Below are 18,123 nucleotides of genomic sequence, written 5' to 3'. Positions count from 1 at the left end.
TACCAATCCACTCGCTGAAGATTCCGAGGACGAGAAGAAGATGTATAAAGCGCAGAGTAGAGCAGAAAGCAAGCTGAAAAAAGAAAAGTTAAAAAGACGCCCAGACCGCAAGAGCGTGCCATACACACAACAGGCTCCAGCGAAAACAACAAATTCGATCCCTGTGAACGTTAGTGGTGGATCCAGGTCTGATGTACGACCCGGTAGATGTTTCTATTGTAATGAGTACGGGCACTGGATTAGGAATTGTCCAAAGTCTGCTGCTGAGCAAAAACATAAGATAAGTATTGATACTGCTATATGTAAAATTGATAATAAAGTAGAAATGTATACTCACCCAAAAACAGAAGTAGCATCGGGTGAACTCTATTCAATGAGAAATGTTAATTCAATAACACAGACATCACGTGATGTCCAGTCAATGAGCAATACACATACTACTACTATAGTAAAATGTAACGGTACAGGTGTAGGTCATTTAAAAGAGAACTTGAGCGAATGGAAGAGAATAGGTGCCACGGATTTTGTATTAGATATTATAGCAAACGGGTATAAAATTCCTTTCAGCACAATTCCATGCATGGTTGAATTACAAAATAACAAATCAGCAAGAGACAATCCTGAATTTGTTCAGAGCGAGATTGAAAAATTGCTAGAAAAAGGATGTATTACTAAAGTGTCTCGTAAGCCATATGTAGTTAATCCTTTAACTGTAGCTCATAATAGAGGTTCAAAACTCAGATTAGTACTAGATGCAAGACATATCAATCCATATGTAGTTAAATTTAAACACAAATATGAAGATGCAAAAACTGCTAGACAGTTATATGATCAAGGAGATTTTGTATTTTCTTACGATTTAAAAAGCGCATATCATCATATAAGCATTTTTGAAACAGATACTACATATTTAGGTTTTAAATGGGAGCATGAATATTATGTGTATAATGTTTTGCCTTTTGGGTTGTCAACCAGTGGGTATATTTTCACAAAGGTAGTCAGGGAAGTTATAAAATATTGGAGAAGTACGGGTCTAAAAATTGTCATGTATCTAGACGATGGCCTCGGCGGGGGCAAAAACATGAAAGAGGCTATGTTAGCGAGTGAAAAAATCCATTCCGATTTGGAACAATTTGGGTTTGTTCTTGCATCAGAGAAGTGCAATTGGGTTCCTATTCAAGGTCTTGACTGGTTGGGTTTTCATTGGGATATGATAGAAGGGGTTATAAGAATTACCGAAAAAAAGAATAGAGAAGCTTTTAAGAATTTTGGAAGTTTTCAGGTTACAATTTCACTACGGAATTAGGCTTTTCCGGGTGAAATTTATTGCAAGTATTGTAGGACAGATCATATCAATGCAGCCTGTATTAGGAGATCAGGCACGTTTAAGAACAAGGTATTTGTACCAATGTATATTGCAAAGGGCAAGTTGGAACGCCAAAGTACTAGTTAGTACGGACGCATTCGAGGAGTGCATTTTTTGGGAACATAAAGTTGAAAACTTTAACGAGATAGGATCTCGGTTAAGTCAGTTGACTTATAATGTACCACAAGATTATTATGTGTTCAGTGATGCATCTGGTACAGGTTTCGGTGGTTTTGTTACCACTGGTTCAGAGGACGAACCTTTGGAAATGTTTGGTAGTTGGTCAATGGCGGAACAGGCCGAAAGTTCGACCTGGAGAGAGCTCGAGGCTGTAAAAAGATTATTGATAAATTTTGTCAATATCCTCTCTGGTAAGATTATCAGAGTTTTCACAGATAATCTGAATATCACACATATACTTAATGTAGTAGGAAAATGGTTTTGCATAAGAACGCTTTGTTCGTTGATGAATTTTGCAGAGATAATGCAATTAAGTTGAGTTTGGTTTGGTTACCAAGAGAATCAAACCAGTATGCAGACACTTTAAGTAGGGTAACAGATTGTGATGACTGGGAAATACGAGATGATATTTTTCTGTATCTTGATCACGTTTGGGGTCCACATGACATAGATAGGTTCGCACATGATTACAATGCCAAGTGCAAACATTTTAACTCAAAGTTTTGGTGTCCCGGGACTGCTGGGATAGACTCGTTTACAGTAGTATGGGGTGGACAAAATAATTGGATAGTTCCACCACCAAGTTTGATTCCAAAGGTTATTAATAAGATTAGAATAGAAAAATGCAATGGCACTTTAGTCATCCCGGAATGGACATCGGCACCATTTTGGCCTATGTTGGTGGATCGATTTGGAAATTTTAAGGATTTCATAGTTGACAGAAAGTTTTTTCAAGGGGAAAATCTTACTAAAAGAGGCAGAGGGCAGTGCGGAGTATTTGGACAACAGTGTTTCAAATTTAGATTGATAGCATTAAGAATAGAATTTTAGTTTTCAATATACTTATGACGTTATTTATTTCAACAGGGATTGCATTAGACAACACAGTGAAGGAGGCCGTTCATGACAGTGGTATAGAAGTTGGCAGTTATATGTACGAGCTTTATCCGAAGATGTGTGAACTGTTGATAAACTCTAAAAGTGACAATACTGTTAAATCATATTTTAATTCTTACAAACGATGGGAACGTTTCATTACTTTACAAGGACACAAATCTTTGCCAGCTCAGCCAGTTCATGTTGCACTGTATTTAACACATTTATTGAACAATAATTCTACTTGTCACCCTATTTCGAACGCAGTGTATGGTATAAAATGGGCACATGAGATAAATGGTCTAAGCGATCCTACATCAAACACTTTTGTAACATCAATTCTTGAAGCATCTAAAAGAGTAGCACCAAAAAAGACAGAGAAGAAAGATCCAATTACTCCGGAAACTTTAATCGAACTTTGTGATATGTTTAAAAATTCTTTAGATTTACTTGTTATAAGGGATTTGGCAATGATGATTTTGAGTTTTTCAGGATTTCTTAGATATGATGAGGTCAGTTCGTTACGCTTTTGTGATGTAAAAGTACATGAATCTCATTTAATTTTGTGTATCGAAAAAAAGCAAAACAGACCAATATAGGCAAAGTTCTGAAGTCTTGATTTCCAAGGGTAATTCATCTGCTTGTCCTTACACAATGTTTCTAAGGTACACTAGGTTAGCAGGTTTCAGTGATTCTTGCCAGAATTTTTTTTTATTTGTTTCGGCCTATTTATAGATCTCGTAATACATGCAAGCTTATTACTAAGGATAAAAAGCTAAGTTACACGGCGGCTAGAGAGTCTATTCTTAAGAGAATTCGAACAATTTGTCCAGATGGAAACATAGGTCTCCATTCGTTCAGATCCGGTGGGGCAACAATGGCGGCAAACGCCGATGTTAGTGACAGATGCTTAAAGAAGCACGGTAGATGGAAGTCTGACTCTAGTAAAGACGGTTACATAGTAGATTCCACTGAAAAACGTTTGAAGATATCTAAGGTATTAGGCCTATAGATTACCCCTTTCTTTGGTTTTCTATCACGTACGACGGGCTGTCGGCAAATTTGAATTTGTGTTTGAGTTTTATTTCTTTTACTGCCATGTGTACGAAGAAGGTATTGTTGGTGTGCTGTCAATGGCAGAAAAGGGTGTCATTTGTGTGTCTGTCGTCTGTAGTATAGAGAATACTAATATTTTCCCGCATTTCGATCAGTATAGCGGGAAAATGTTGTATTCTCGATATGGGAATCGTCAATTTTCGGTAGGCCGAAGAAATTTAGCCAATCAGAGGACTGAGTTGTGGTCATATATAAGGTGTTTTTCTGTGGTATTTTCACTTCTAGCCGTCGTATTGACCGTGTAAACTACATTTTTTCTAAATGATGATATTTATCTGTTTGTACATTATAACAAAAATCTTGATTTTCGAAAACTGTTTTTTAAAATGACGGGGTCCGACGTTCATTATCCTGAGATAGACTCGAGCATTGATTCGGGCACAGGTTTCCGTAATACGGTTTTTCCTGGTCGGCCTTGGCTATCAATGAGGGGTAATTTTATTAAACGTACAGTATACAATATTTTGCTGTGGTTGTACATACTGAAATGATTGGTAAATGAAAATGCAATTTGATTACTGATTTATATGTCACGATTATAGATTTATTGTACAATTATATCTGGCGTCCATCACGTACGACGGGCTGTCGGCAAATTTGAATTTGTGTTTGAGTTTTATTTCTTTTACTGCCATGTGTACGAAGAAGGTATTGTTGGTGTGCTGTCAATGGCAGAAAAGGGTGTCATTTGTGTGTCTGTCGTCTGTAGTATAGAGAATACTTGTTATTATTGTTGGCAGATTGTCAATTTTCACTGTTGCCAAAGTTTGGGACGAATGCAAAAAAGCATCCCGTTGACCGACTTCTGATGCCTGCTCCTAATGATCCCGACAACTATGATAGTCGTGTCATATACCATTGTGTAGATAAATCAATTTAGATTTACGGCATATTAAGTTTAAGTAGGTTTGACAACCGAGAAATAAAAAAAATAACGGGAATTTGGGACTGGGTGTCATTATTCCAAAAATTTAGTTAAGTACCTTGTGTTATATTAAGGTATATAGGAAATATTTTTTTTGAGACAAGTGATGTGGTCATTATGGTCGAAAACGTCTTATTTTTAAAAAATGGAAAAAGGATGTCGGGAACACATCATATACTATTTTTCCGACGTAGTCGGTACAGTTTCGGTTTGTGCCCTTTGAACTTAAGGATGCTTAACTATGGCAACAGAATACGCATGCTCGAAAATCCTTTCTGTGATAGGACAAAATGCTTTCATGGTGGGTGATTTGGTTGTGTTTGAAAAAACGTCTCGTTAATTATATCGTGATGGAAAACAAGTGAAAAATTATAAATATTTGAACTAGATCTTACAAAGATTTATATTTGTATTAATATAAATAGTTCTCCAATAGCTATTTGCATCCATGACAGCTGTTTATTCGAGACAATTATATACTTGTCAATGTAAACTTTGTTGTACGAACGTACAACTGTTAGAACGCACCTACTCATGTGAGATTTCAGCGGGGTTTTGGTGAATGTTTGTGAGACAATATCTGAAAAAGTCTATTTTTTGGCAATAAGAAAAAACAAAAAAAATAATCTTTAGACTCGGGATTTTAATAGCACGAATCGAAGAACACACATTGTGGATCTAGGAACTGTTGTCTGTAATTCAAACAATATTTTAATAGGGGAGCAATGGCTATTTTAAAAATGGCACAACAAAAATCCAGTTCTTTCCTGTTACCAAAATGAACAAATTTTAAAGAGTTTCTAATGGGAATAAAGTTTAGGACACTATTTTTGGTTTACTAGTATATCCTGCAATAGTTTATCAAATGCCAATTATTGATTTTAGCATTTGCAATACAAAAGGTTTAGAAATATACTTAAATATAGTCAGAAATGTCGGTAACATGGAAGAATCTTGAGTAACAGGACAACGGTAACAGGACAGAGTTGGTAACAGAAATGATTTTTCTGCTTTATTTAAAGTTTAAGAAAAATACATCATTTTAGATTGGTCATAATTGGAAGATAACAGCAAACAATGTCATTTATCCTTTGAAACTTTATTTGCAAGATGAAAAATCTGCCTAGGTAATGAAAAATTCTAAAATAAATTCCTCTTGTTACTATCTACTTTACTAGAACTGCACAATGTTCTCTGCTGTTATCAAAGAGAAAAACCCTATCTTTTTATTCAATATATTGTGTATTATTTTGAAATTTATTTGATAAGGTTGTGATAACATAAATCAGACGAAATGGTTGGCATATAGTAGATAAACTTTTCGATTCTTTAGTGAAATTGTTTTTAGCATCCTTCCTGTTACTGATGATGGTTATGCTGTTACTTTTTATCAGGTAACATGACAGAACGTAACAGAAAGGAATTACGCGATAGTTTTTGTCCTTTTTATCACATTAAATGTAAGTGTATTTCCTGTGACATATAACATTTAAAAAGATGATATAAAAACACACCTTATGTTGTGGTGCACACTTAAAATTGTTCTCAGAAAGTGTAAGAAAAGGCTATAACAGGATACTAGAACACCATAAAGTATTTTTCTATAAATTCGTACCTTGTATGGGCTTGAATTTTCTAAACCTGGCTGCCTTTCCATCTTTTTTTTTTGTACTAATGCATTCAGGAAATGATGCTCTTCAAAATACATAATGGGAAAATAACTCTTGGTCTTGTAAACGTTTCCAAAGGTAAAAAAACACCTAGTGGTAACAGGAGGGAAATCACCTCTGGGGACAAATTTTTTTTCTCTTAAAATTTGCAAAATTTTATTACATGCTCTAGTTATAATTTAAAAAGACAAATTAGGGGCAAGTTTATTATATAATATAAATAATATAAAAATTAATTTGGATATTATTTGAATGATTTAGTTATAAAAAAATTACATGGGACAACATGATTTTAGGGGGGGGGGGGGGGGGTTGAGCATTTAAAATACAATATTTTAGTAGAAGAAATACAAGAATGAGTGTTTAATTGGCAGGAGTTGGTGCATTATATAATTTAGTTTATACTGAAATTTAAAATTTTCAAAAAAGATGGTTGAATAAAAAAAAAATTGCTGGTGAAGTGGGGGACATGGAAAGTAGACTTTTTCAGATATTGTCTCATTATACAGAAAGATACGAGGACGGAGAATGCTGAACACAAACAGAGAAAACGTTATTTAAATGGTAAATCGAAATGATAGTTTTAAACATATACTCAAATCTAAATACGTCGGATATCTTTTTTAACGATAGTTCTTGTTAACACGTATGTTATTCAACATGTGACTATATCTAATTTTTTTTTCAGATAAAACTGGTTATTACAAGACGCAAATCAAACTAAAAGTTGTGCAGGGGAAACGATCGCGAATACAACCTGATGGTGACCAGCCGAGCAGATCGACCACTAAATAGCCTTCGTAAAAAATTAAAACATGCAAATCCTCATTTGTCATCAAAATAAAAAAGGCTGGCAAAAAAATTAAGTTTCACCCAATGTCGTTTACTGAAGAAATTTCAACAAAACCGCCAGTAGAATTGAGCATAGGTCACGATAGAGGACCAACAGAGACATACATACGATTGTTTGCATATCAACTTCAAAACGACATGTTACATGAAATGGAACATGAAATAAAGGATCCCCCAAAATATGACAAACTGCAAGAATTGATAGCAATAGCTCCTGCAGTTCGTAATCAAAACAATTTTGCTGATTCATCGTTTAGTTCTGCAAGGTTCTATCAGACGGAAGATTTCCTATACAATTGTGCCTTGTTCTTATGGATTTGTTAATTTATCAGCACTTCAAACACTTGTGAAATGCGTTACATGGACAGTACAAAAAAGTTTAAAAAGCTTGGATGGATATTATTTGGCAGCAAGTTTGTTCAAATAAATTCACCATTTTAAGAAGTCCTGTACCAAGTCAGGAAAGTTTCTTTTATTAAACACTAGGTAGATGTAGGGTCAGATGAAATGTCCTATTTATATATATGACACATATATATCAATATATTATATATTATTTTCTGTGACTGTATCATGCATTAATTTGTAGGATCCTTTACTATAGATAATTGAGCTGATCTGTAACAATAACATCTCCATGCCTTATATATAATGTACTGTAGTACGCCGCTAGATTAAAACTGACGAGGAAAGGTAACAAACGGCCACCAATGCTTGGATGGATATTATTTGGCAGCAAGTTTGTTCAAATAAATTCACCATTTTAAGAAGTCCTGTACCAAGTCAGGAAAGTTTCTTTTATTAAACACTAGGTAGATGTAGGGTCAGATGAAATGTCCTATTTATATATATGACACATATATATCAATATATTATATATTATTTTCTGTGACTGTATCATGCATTAATTTGTAGGATCCTTTACTATAGATAATTGAGCTGATCTGTAACAATAACATCTCCATGCCTTATATATAATGTACTGTAGTACGCCGCTAGATTAAAACTGACGAGGAAAGGTAACAAACGGCCACCAAAAGCTTTAATATTATGAAGCTCAGGTGGTCGTGTGGTCTAACGGGATGGCTGCAGTGCAGGCGATTTGGTGTCACGATATCTCAGTAGCATGGGTTCGAATCCCGGCGAGGAAGAACAAAAAGTTTGCGAAAGCAAATTTACAGATCTAACATTGTTGGGTTGATGTTGAGACGAGTTGTAAATATATTATATATATATAGTAACAAAGAGATTTGGTCCAATAATTGACCCCTGTGTAACCCCTGGCTTAACTAAAACGAAATCTGAGTTTCACCTTCTAAAACTTTTTTTCTCGAATATTTACAAAAATTGAATCCTGAAATTGAGTGCAGGAAATAGAAAATAGAAATGGTAATTTCATTGATGCTTGCCATTAAGCTTTATTTTCATGGCATCTTTTACAATAAAATTAACGGTACCAATATTCTTGCACCAGATGCGCATTTCGACAATACATGTCTCTTCAGTGATGCTCGTGGCCAAAATATTTGAAATCCAAAGCTTATATAAAAGATGAAGAGCTATATTCCAAAAGGACCAAAAAGTATACAAAACTATTGATTATTTTCTTACAAAAAGTAATGGATGATTTTAATGGATTCCTATGATTTAATGTTCATGGCATTTAAATGGTTTGGTCTTATTTGCAGTAGTGTTAGACGGTCTGAAAGTATGAAAATTTGTGATTGAGATGGATTTGATTTAAACTTCGAGTTATTGACAAAAGTGGTAAAATCAAGTTCAAAGTACAGTAAAAATGATTTGAATAAAGTCCAATAGTCTAGAAAACAACTAGCGCGCGTCATCAAGTGTCTTCATGGAGAAAGCATTGCACGAACTACTTTTAAAAAGAATTTCATTTCAGATTCGGAAACTATGTCCCATCTATAATGCCAGACACATTAATATTTTAAATAATTGAGATTATAAAAATTTTATATTTTCAATAATCTGGTTTAATTCAATCAAATATTCGTGTGGGTACGTGGGTGTTGCAGCCTGTAGCTGGATGCCATATTTGGCATGGCCATAGCGGCGCTCGCAGCATGAATCAGAAATTTGGAATTGCCAAATCAGCTTGAATAGAATTTTGGAAATCCCGTATCAGGCACCTGTTAATTTGCTGTCGACAAGAAAGCAGGTGTTACGAAAATAAGTTAAACTTTCCAAACCCGCCCACTCTCCCTATGAGAATAGTTGCTGCTGTTTTTGTTTAAATTTTCAGGAACTGGTTTGCTGTATTTGTTTGCAATATTATGGTTACCAGTATTCAAGCCGGGCCTTCATAGTATTGGACCTAGCCAGGATTATTAGGAATAAACTTGCGTGTCTATCATTTTGGACATTTCCGTCATTAAGCACGTTATTAACATATGGACTATTGTGATTTAAACATCCAGAATTAGCTCTCGTTTTAAGTAATTATCAATTTTAACAATGGGAAAGAAAACAAAACATTTTAAAGAAATTTATTATCTTCTTCTATCCTTAGGCGCAGTGTCAAGTTTGAATGGGGGAGGTCAAGGGAGACTGGTAGTGATTGGGGGATTATTTTACTCGGCCCTTGTGATGTATCTAGAGCTTTTGATAACATAAATAATCCTGCTTAAAGGATCACCGTTTATCTTGGATAGAAAGTTATCTTTCAGATCGCCCTCAAAAGGTAGTTTCAGAAGGCTTTTCGTCAACTCTAAGAAGTATACATGCAGGTGTCTATCGGGGATCAGTTTTGGAACCTTTCTACTTTTTCATAAAAGGTAAATCGTTTGATCGTACTGTAATACTTTTACTAGGTATATTCTTTCAAATGTTTTGACAACATCTAAACATCATTTATATTATTTGAATTAAAAACTACATCATCCCCGTCCGTTTCGATTAACTGATTTTTAAGACCTCCCATAATCTGCAAATTTTATATCACGAATTTGTTTTTTTATTTTAAGTTTAAAATGAAATTTCTAGTGAAACAGGAGATTGAGAAATGCATATCGAAGTAATACAGTTACTGATTAATTATTTTTTTACGATTTATTTGTCACACATAAGTCAATAGAAGTTGCAGTTATGTTGTAAACATGGTAGATTCCCAAACAACTTTTAAAAAATTTAAACGGTCAAATAACTTTGAAAAAAGTTACTTGTGTTAAACAATATAAGCAATTAAAATCACTACAAATTACACACGATCTAAAAAAAAAAATGAGCATATTTATATATATATATAATAGCCATCAAAAGACTTCACTTGTGATAATTCCGAAACCTACAAGGGGGTCTTCAAATATCATTTAATGCTTTAAATATTCATACTTTTACAATCCTATAACCATTGTAAAATTAATTGTTTGGTTTAAATTATGGGAGCCTTCATGCAGGAAACCCCCGCAAATAGTAACAGTTGACATGTTTTGATACGCAACATCAACACAGGTACCATATAGTGGAGCGGCGGATAGGACAATTTTAGAAATTCAAATTACCTAAATAACTCATGGTATTTTATAAGCTCATTGGAAAGCTGAAATCCTGTACTTTTTGGAAATATGTGTCGTAAATATAAAATATGGTATAATTATTCCGAAACTTTAGGTCAAAGGTCATCACTTGAAAAAAATCTTATTTTCTTCTAGAGAAGCAATACTATTGATATTTTTCAAAATTAATAATCTATTCAATAAATTATATGAGTAGTTTTATGTAGAAATACGTTAGTTCATACAAGATTTTTTTTATATTTGCACACGACGTCAGAACAGCGTTTTATTTAACTTTTTTGAAGGTAGTCCGTGGTATACAAATTTTAAAGCCTTATGAAAAACAGTAACATATCAACCTTGATATTGGCCTCGAAAAATATCATTTCTTGAATACTTTAAAAGTTAAAAAGATTTTCAAAGAGTATCTGAAAGGCATAGTAAATAAATCAAACATAATGTGCTGTCATGTAAAATTTCGTTTCAGTTTTCAAGGATTCGACGTGTCACTGAGTGTCTGAAAATGAATTCAAACTATCTCAATACAAGATCACTTTTTATATAATTTAGTTATTGCAGTGTAATAAATTACTCAATTAGTTAAAGCGTGTTGTAGTACAAGTTCAAAAATTGAGACGACCGTTTTGGTATCTATAATGACTCTATTTTCATACCAAATGAAACGTCGAAAAAAATATAGCCAATTAAAATAAAAACCCAAATATTACAACAAGAACTATTTTCATGATAAATCATCTGTGTCATCAGCTATGTCGGCTGATACTACCTAGAAATTGTAAAATCTATCTTTATTTTGACAAAAACATAAATCAGTGGAAGGATGACCCTGCTCCTTGCAAACATTTGCTGCCTGACATGTTTTTTCTCCCTTATATGAACTAATTAGATCTTGTAGTAAGTCTGATGTCATTTGTCCCTCAAAGAAAACTGGTTTTTAATTTCATTTTGCGGAGTTTTCCAACAAAGGCACATGGGGAGCCATTTTTTGGGTTGGGTAGATTTGCCGACACCCAAACTTTGCTTTTCCTCATTGTACGTAGAACGTGTTCCTTGAATACGGATTCACATGGCGGTAAGCTTTATAAGACTTTTATCTTTATTGATGGCCAATGTCTCAGCAAATTTAAATCGTTGTGATATTTCTTCAATTTGTACATATAAAGCAGCAACAAACACTCTAGCAGCAACTACAGAACTATCAACACGATTGTCATCATCTTTCGTCAAGGCTACAAGATTACCGAAACGGCTTGGTTTTGTCCTTAGGAGGTTGAATACCGATTCCAAAAAAAAACTAGGAAGTGGAGTCACACCCACTGAGAGCATGAACGACCGGCATTATAAGTCTAAATGGAGTTATTACAAATTGACACCAGGCACTTTGCGAGAGAAGCACGTTTCCTCCGAATGTCATGTGAAATATTCATTGATACTGGAGAAAATATTTCAAAAGACTTTTTGTTAAGAAGCCAAGTAACAAAACTTATCAAACAGGTTTGCAACATTGCTTCTGATATTAACAACGATACTTGTTTATTAGTAGGATAGTAATCTCTAGATATATAAATGTTTTCAATTTTTTGTCTTAATATATTGAAACTGCAGCATAAAGTACATGCATACCGGTTTGTTCGTTGGTTTTGGTGGAGTCACATGTAATTAAGTCGATATTTATCTCAAGCATTTCTAATGTTATTTGCTGTCTTAACAGGGTCTCCAAAAAAATATCGCTAGTAAACACAATGTTAAATTTACCTTGTCCTTGTTTAGCAAAAATACAATGGCATCCCTGTAGCGCCTTTTAAGTTTAAAGGAATTACAGTATGTCTTACTTGTTTTATCCTGTAAAAAGACTGATACATTGTCAAAAGTGAAGACGATACAAGAGACTTTTTGTCACGAATAACGTCTCTGTCTATAATTTCAACTACTACTAAATGCCAAATTATACGCAGATTGATCAGTGGATTTTGGTCTATATGACAAATACGTGTTCAGACATGATGCGTGATACACTGCCTTAATGAACAAAATAATTATCTTGCTCTATTCAAGTTTTCATTTCATTGTCGCATGCTCTAAAAGCAGCATCTTTAAGATTGACTAACCGTTCAGCAGATGAAATTGTATGTAATGTTTTCATTCTTTTATGAGACTTTTTTTGGCAAATAATATACTTTGATATATCGTGATCATTGTTTTCAGGCAACTAACAAATAGATAAATCGGAATTTGTATCTGGTGTTTAATTTTCAGCTGAAGAACATGATACTGATTTTAAATTCAACTTATTTGTGTAGTTTTTATAACATAATCTAGGATAAATTCACGTGATGTTTCATTGCAGAATTCATTCAAATAACTGAACAAATCACCACGTCTCTTTTCTGCAGAATTTACCAGACTTTTTCGTCCAAATTCTGCTAATCTTGTTAAAATTTTATCAATTTTGTCAACACAAACTTCCACTTTCCTTTTTTTGTCATATGGTGGGACCAGTTTTAACGAGATTGTTAAATTGTCCATTTGATTGAATTAAAAACAAATCAAACACACCTGAAAAACAAACAAACCCAACAGTGATATTCACTTATCAAGTTAAATTCATCAAAAACGAATAAACAATAATACCAAAAAACATAAATTAATCACAAGGCTTAGGAAATTATAAAATGAACAAAAATATGCTTGAAAATGACTACAAATTACCTTCGCTAGACTATAACTAGAAACCACAACAATATCGGTAAATCTGTGACGAATATTCGGACTTGGAATCTGGATAAAAAGCAGATATTTAGCCAAATATTTATCTTGTTAGGAATACACTTCAAAAAGTAAATCGGGTCGATTGAAGTATTATACGGCGGCTTCACTGTTGTGCCTTTAAAATACACCTATACTGCACGTGCAAATAATGCTAGATGAAAAACGTTGATTTTTCAGTGTTATTTTTTCAGATGCATAGAACATTTTATCTAGCACTATTTGGAAATGCCCTTACATTGTATGATGTTCAAGAATAACTGTATTTACCAATTTCATTCACAAAATATTTTTTAGAATGGGTTTGTTGTGTTTGACTACCGAATCAGCAGTGGGGTATTCGATGCAAGTTGGGTAACGTCAGTTAAGGCTATTTGTAACGTCTTTTGTACCACATTTGATATTTACGACAAACATTTTTCTAAAGCTGAATAATCGATAGACAATTAAAGACCTTAAAATTCTATGAGGTATTAAGGTAATTTAAAATCGTTAACTAAGCGACTTTTTCATCATTCGCCGCTCCACTAATACTTGCAAGACTAAATCATAAAATAACATACGCATTTAGGTAGTTAAAACAATTTCAGCTCCATAACCCGCTCAGGACGGTTACATATTAGACGTGGCAATGTACTTAAACATCCTGTCATTGTACCATTGTATATTTTTTTTATACTGATAATAATACAATGTTGACTGCTGTGCCCCTATATTTGAAATGTATGCACAGTATAGATCTAAGAAGACGTGGTATAAATGCCAATGAGACAAATTTGACATACGATCTTCAACATTATTATGTCAGTTTGTTTAACGACATTATTCCGACAAACCATCAGCCCGACACTTACAAAGTTTCAGGGTAGCAGGGTAATTTAGAGTGAATTGTGTCAGACTGTCTGTATTATAATGTATATGTTGTAACATAAGCAACACGACGGGTGTCACATGTGGAGCAGGATTTGCTAACCCTTTCGGAGCACACCCTTAGTTTTTGGTAGGGTTTGTGCTGATTAATCTTTAGTTTTCTATGTTTTGTCCTGTGTTCTATTGTTTGTCTGTTTAGTCTTCTTTCATTTTTAGCCAGGGGTTGTTAGTTAATTTCGATTTATGAGCTTGACTGTCCCTTTGGTAACTTTCGTCCCTCTTTTATAACATATTTTAAGAATTAACTCCGAATATAATACAAAGGCTGTTCGAATACTTTCTATATACTAAATTCGAACTCTGTATATATAATGCAACAGAATAGAATATTACTTTTTCGAAAACATTGGGTCTGTTAAGAGCATTTAAATCAAGAAGAACAGATGGAAGTGGAAGCTATTACTCACTGATGATGCCCCCCCCCCTCCGCCTAAATATTTCCAGAAACAAGAAGTTGTTAAGTTATGAATCTGAAAAAGAATCGCACGGTAAAGCTGATTGCAATAAACCATGAAACCAAATAATTGTGATGTCGGTGGTTCATGTCTGACATATTTATTTTTCGTAAATAGTTTTGTAATTGATCAATCCTGCCGCTGCCTCTACCATTATAACAGATGTATGTTTCTCTATATTTCAAAATAAGCTCTTACCAATGTCAATGGCACTTAAAGCTAACTAAAGAGACGTATAAATTACCTCCGAGGGTCGGAATTTTGACACGCCCAGTGTAACTATGCACGCCTATGTGTTGCAGCTCTTTAGTATGAAGAGTGGAAAAGTATAGGAAATTGAGGGACTACATGTATTGACAATGTTGTTTGGCTTTTTAAAAACTTTTTTGGATTCGAGCGTCACTGGTGGGTCTTGTGTGGACGAGGCGCGCGTCTGGCGTATATATACAATATAGTCCTGGTATCCATGATGAGTTTATTTAACTTCTTCGTTTTATAATTCGGATTTGCAATCGAACTCTTCTGTGTATGCTTTGACAATTGGGATTTGCATTTAAACTCTTTGTTTATCCCACATGCGGATTAAAAAAGGGGGGTCAGGGTATATGATCGATCGTAATTGAAAGTGTTGTGTACTGTCAAAATATTCCGTGGATTCACATTCCCGAACATGATATTCTCAAAACCGGTGGGTGTTTTGATATAGAAGCTGCAGTTGCCAATCTTCTCGCAGCACATAGTTCGTCTTATTTGTCTTCTTTTTATGCCCCACCTCCGATAGTAGAGGAGCATTATGTTTTCTGGTCTGTGGCTCCGTTCGTTCGTCCGTCCGTTCGTTCGTTCGTCCGCATGTTAAAGTTTTTGGTCAAGGTAGTTTTTGATGAAGCTGAAGTCCAATCAACTAAAAACTTAGTACACCTGTTGCTTATGATATGATCTTTCTAATTTTAAAGCCAAATTAGACTTTTGACCCCAATTTCACGGTCAACTGAACATAGCAAATGAAAATGGGAGTTTCAGGTTTAAGTTTTTGGTCAAGGTAGTTTTTGATGAAGTTGAAGTCCAATCAACTTGAAACTAAGAACTTATGCTTATGATATGATCTTTTTAATTTTAAAGCCAGATTAGACTTTTGAGCCAATTTCACGGTCCATGGAACATGGAAAATGAAAGTGCCAGTGGGGCATCCGTGTACTTTAGTCTTGTTTATCTCATTTTGACAGAGGCTACTGTACATTAGTTGCGTATTTCCTCAACAAAATTAATTTAATTAAAACTCAGGTAAGTGATACAAGGCGTAGAAAGTGTTGCGACAAATGAGGGTGGATAGTGTTATCTTATTCTGAAATACTTAGTTAAGCAATTAATAATGGTGAAACCTCACTGTCCTGATCAATACGCAAAACGGAGGAACCGAAGGTCAAGTGAACAGAAGATAGATCTAGACACAGAAATAGAAACAGCAAACTAGAACAGCTATGACGTTGGACATACAAACGCCGAAATGTAAGGACAAATAAAATACCAAGACCCGTAAAACGAAAAAGGACTGAGCAGTTGCAAGAAGCATGTGTATCAACTTAAAAAAAACCTGACAACGCCATGGCTGAAAGGGGAGGTAGGATCTTTATCGGTACCCCGGGATCTGGTGTTTCTTTGCTCGGGATTTTGGAATTAACCCATTCAGGATCTGGAAATTCTTTTTTTTTAAATCTCGGGATGTTGGGATATAAGTTATTTACATTCGGGACCTCGAGATTTCGGGATCAGGACCCCTCCTATCCCCTATCATTGCTAAAAAAAGACAGAGACGAAACAGAAAAAAAAGTAACAAGACACAGCATAGAAAACATTAGACTTAAGCGAAACGACCCCATCAAAACAATTCGAGCTTGATCTCAGTTTTGTGGCAAAGCATCGATGCCCTCTTCTTTATGGCGGGGATTACTTATATTGACCACCATACAATTTACATACACTATAGCACTGAATGTCGTGTGTAGCAAAGTCATCAATTAATTAATCTTGAAATTCATCCAAATTAGTTTATCAAAATGAGCTGAAAATCAAAAGATAAAAGTTTGGAGTTTTTTGAATTATGTACCCGTTGTGTTGATTGAATGCTGACCCCGAATGCTAATGATATTGAAATTTATAGAAAATCCTCAGCCCTTCTGGTTGTACTGTCATACTTGGCAATTGTTTGCTAGCTAGATAGATAGAAGAGTATTGGATGCAGTGCTAGCAATGATTTTCTTGAAACAAATTATTAAATTTATATATTGATTTAAAAAAAAAAGGCACAGTAGTATATCGATGTTCAAAACTCATAATTTGATTGAAAAACAAAAACAAATCCCGGTCCCAAACCAAATCGAGAGAAAACATTAAATGTAAGAGGAGAAGACGACACAACATTAAAATGTAACACGCTCAGAAAGAACTAAGCATTAGACTAAATCCGATGAAAACAACCAATATATAACATCAAAGCTAAATACATGAATTTGGGATAGAAAAGTACCGTTAGACGTCTTATAATAATGTAAATTCACACTCAAACATTAGAGGAAACAAAGGACATAAAAAAAACCCACAACGTTAAAATGTAACACCCACAGAAACGTACTAATTAACAATGACCATTTTCCTGACTTGGTACAGGACATTTAACAAAAATGGTGGGTAGAACCTGATTAAAACATTTTAAATGTGTATCAATTTACATACACATTGTAAGGTGCATTCGACGCTAGTGACTTAGCACGATTTATTTTCAATTAAGGATTATGTACCCTTGTGTTGATTCAAAGCTGAACATATGAAAATTTTATAGAAAATGTACAAAATGACCCATCTCTATTATTCATCGTCTTTGCTGTTTTGATATTATTGCATTTCGTAATTTACAAGTCTACTGAAAGTCACCAATCAACCTTAAATAAAGGCACCAGCAGTATACCGCTGTTCAGAACTCGTAAATCGATGCATGGACAAAACAAAATTGGGGTAACAAACTGAGGGAAACGCATTAAATATAGGAGAAGAACGACACAATTTTAAAATGTAACACACACAGAAACGGAATAAGCACAAGACAAAATCCGATGAGAATAACAAATATGAAGTATTCTATAATCTCGCGTACTAGGTACAATTTTTTTTACAACCGGCGTAATGTGTAGTTTTATATTTCAAAATAACTTTGCTTTATATTTCAAAATATCTTTGCTTTATATTTCAAAATATCTTTGCTTTATATTTCAAAATAACTTTGCTTTGGTTTTAACTACATGTTTTCGTTGATTCCAGTTGGTTGCTTACTTTCACATCTATTTCCCCAGTAGTTCACTTTTCACTTGATCGTAAAGTGTGATCAACATTGAATCATACATGTTGACTATCAATGACAACATCACTTAATGATCAAGAGAGGAGGGAATCAATCTGT

The 18,123-nt window shown here is 34.2% G+C and overlaps 1 protein-coding gene and 1 pseudogene across 1 annotated transcript in view; one reads left to right on the top strand and one right to left on the bottom strand.

The window, feature by feature from the left end:
- LOC134698970 (beta-1-syntrophin-like) overlaps positions 1–18,123 on the bottom strand; it is a 146,059-nt gene that overhangs the window by 31,915 nt on the left and 96,021 nt on the right. The window lies entirely within an intron of this gene.
- Positions 2,322–3,704, top strand: LOC134698953 (integrase/recombinase xerD homolog; annotated as a pseudogene).

Source organism: Mytilus trossulus, unplaced genomic scaffold (genome assembly GCF_036588685.1).
Source record: "Mytilus trossulus isolate FHL-02 unplaced genomic scaffold, PNRI_Mtr1.1.1.hap1 h1tg000024l__unscaffolded, whole genome shotgun sequence".
NCBI classification, from domain to species: domain Eukaryota; kingdom Metazoa; phylum Mollusca; class Bivalvia; order Mytilida; family Mytilidae; genus Mytilus; species Mytilus trossulus.
The sequence above is the reverse complement of the archived record's forward strand: the minus strand, read 5'-3'. Positions and strand labels throughout refer to the sequence as shown.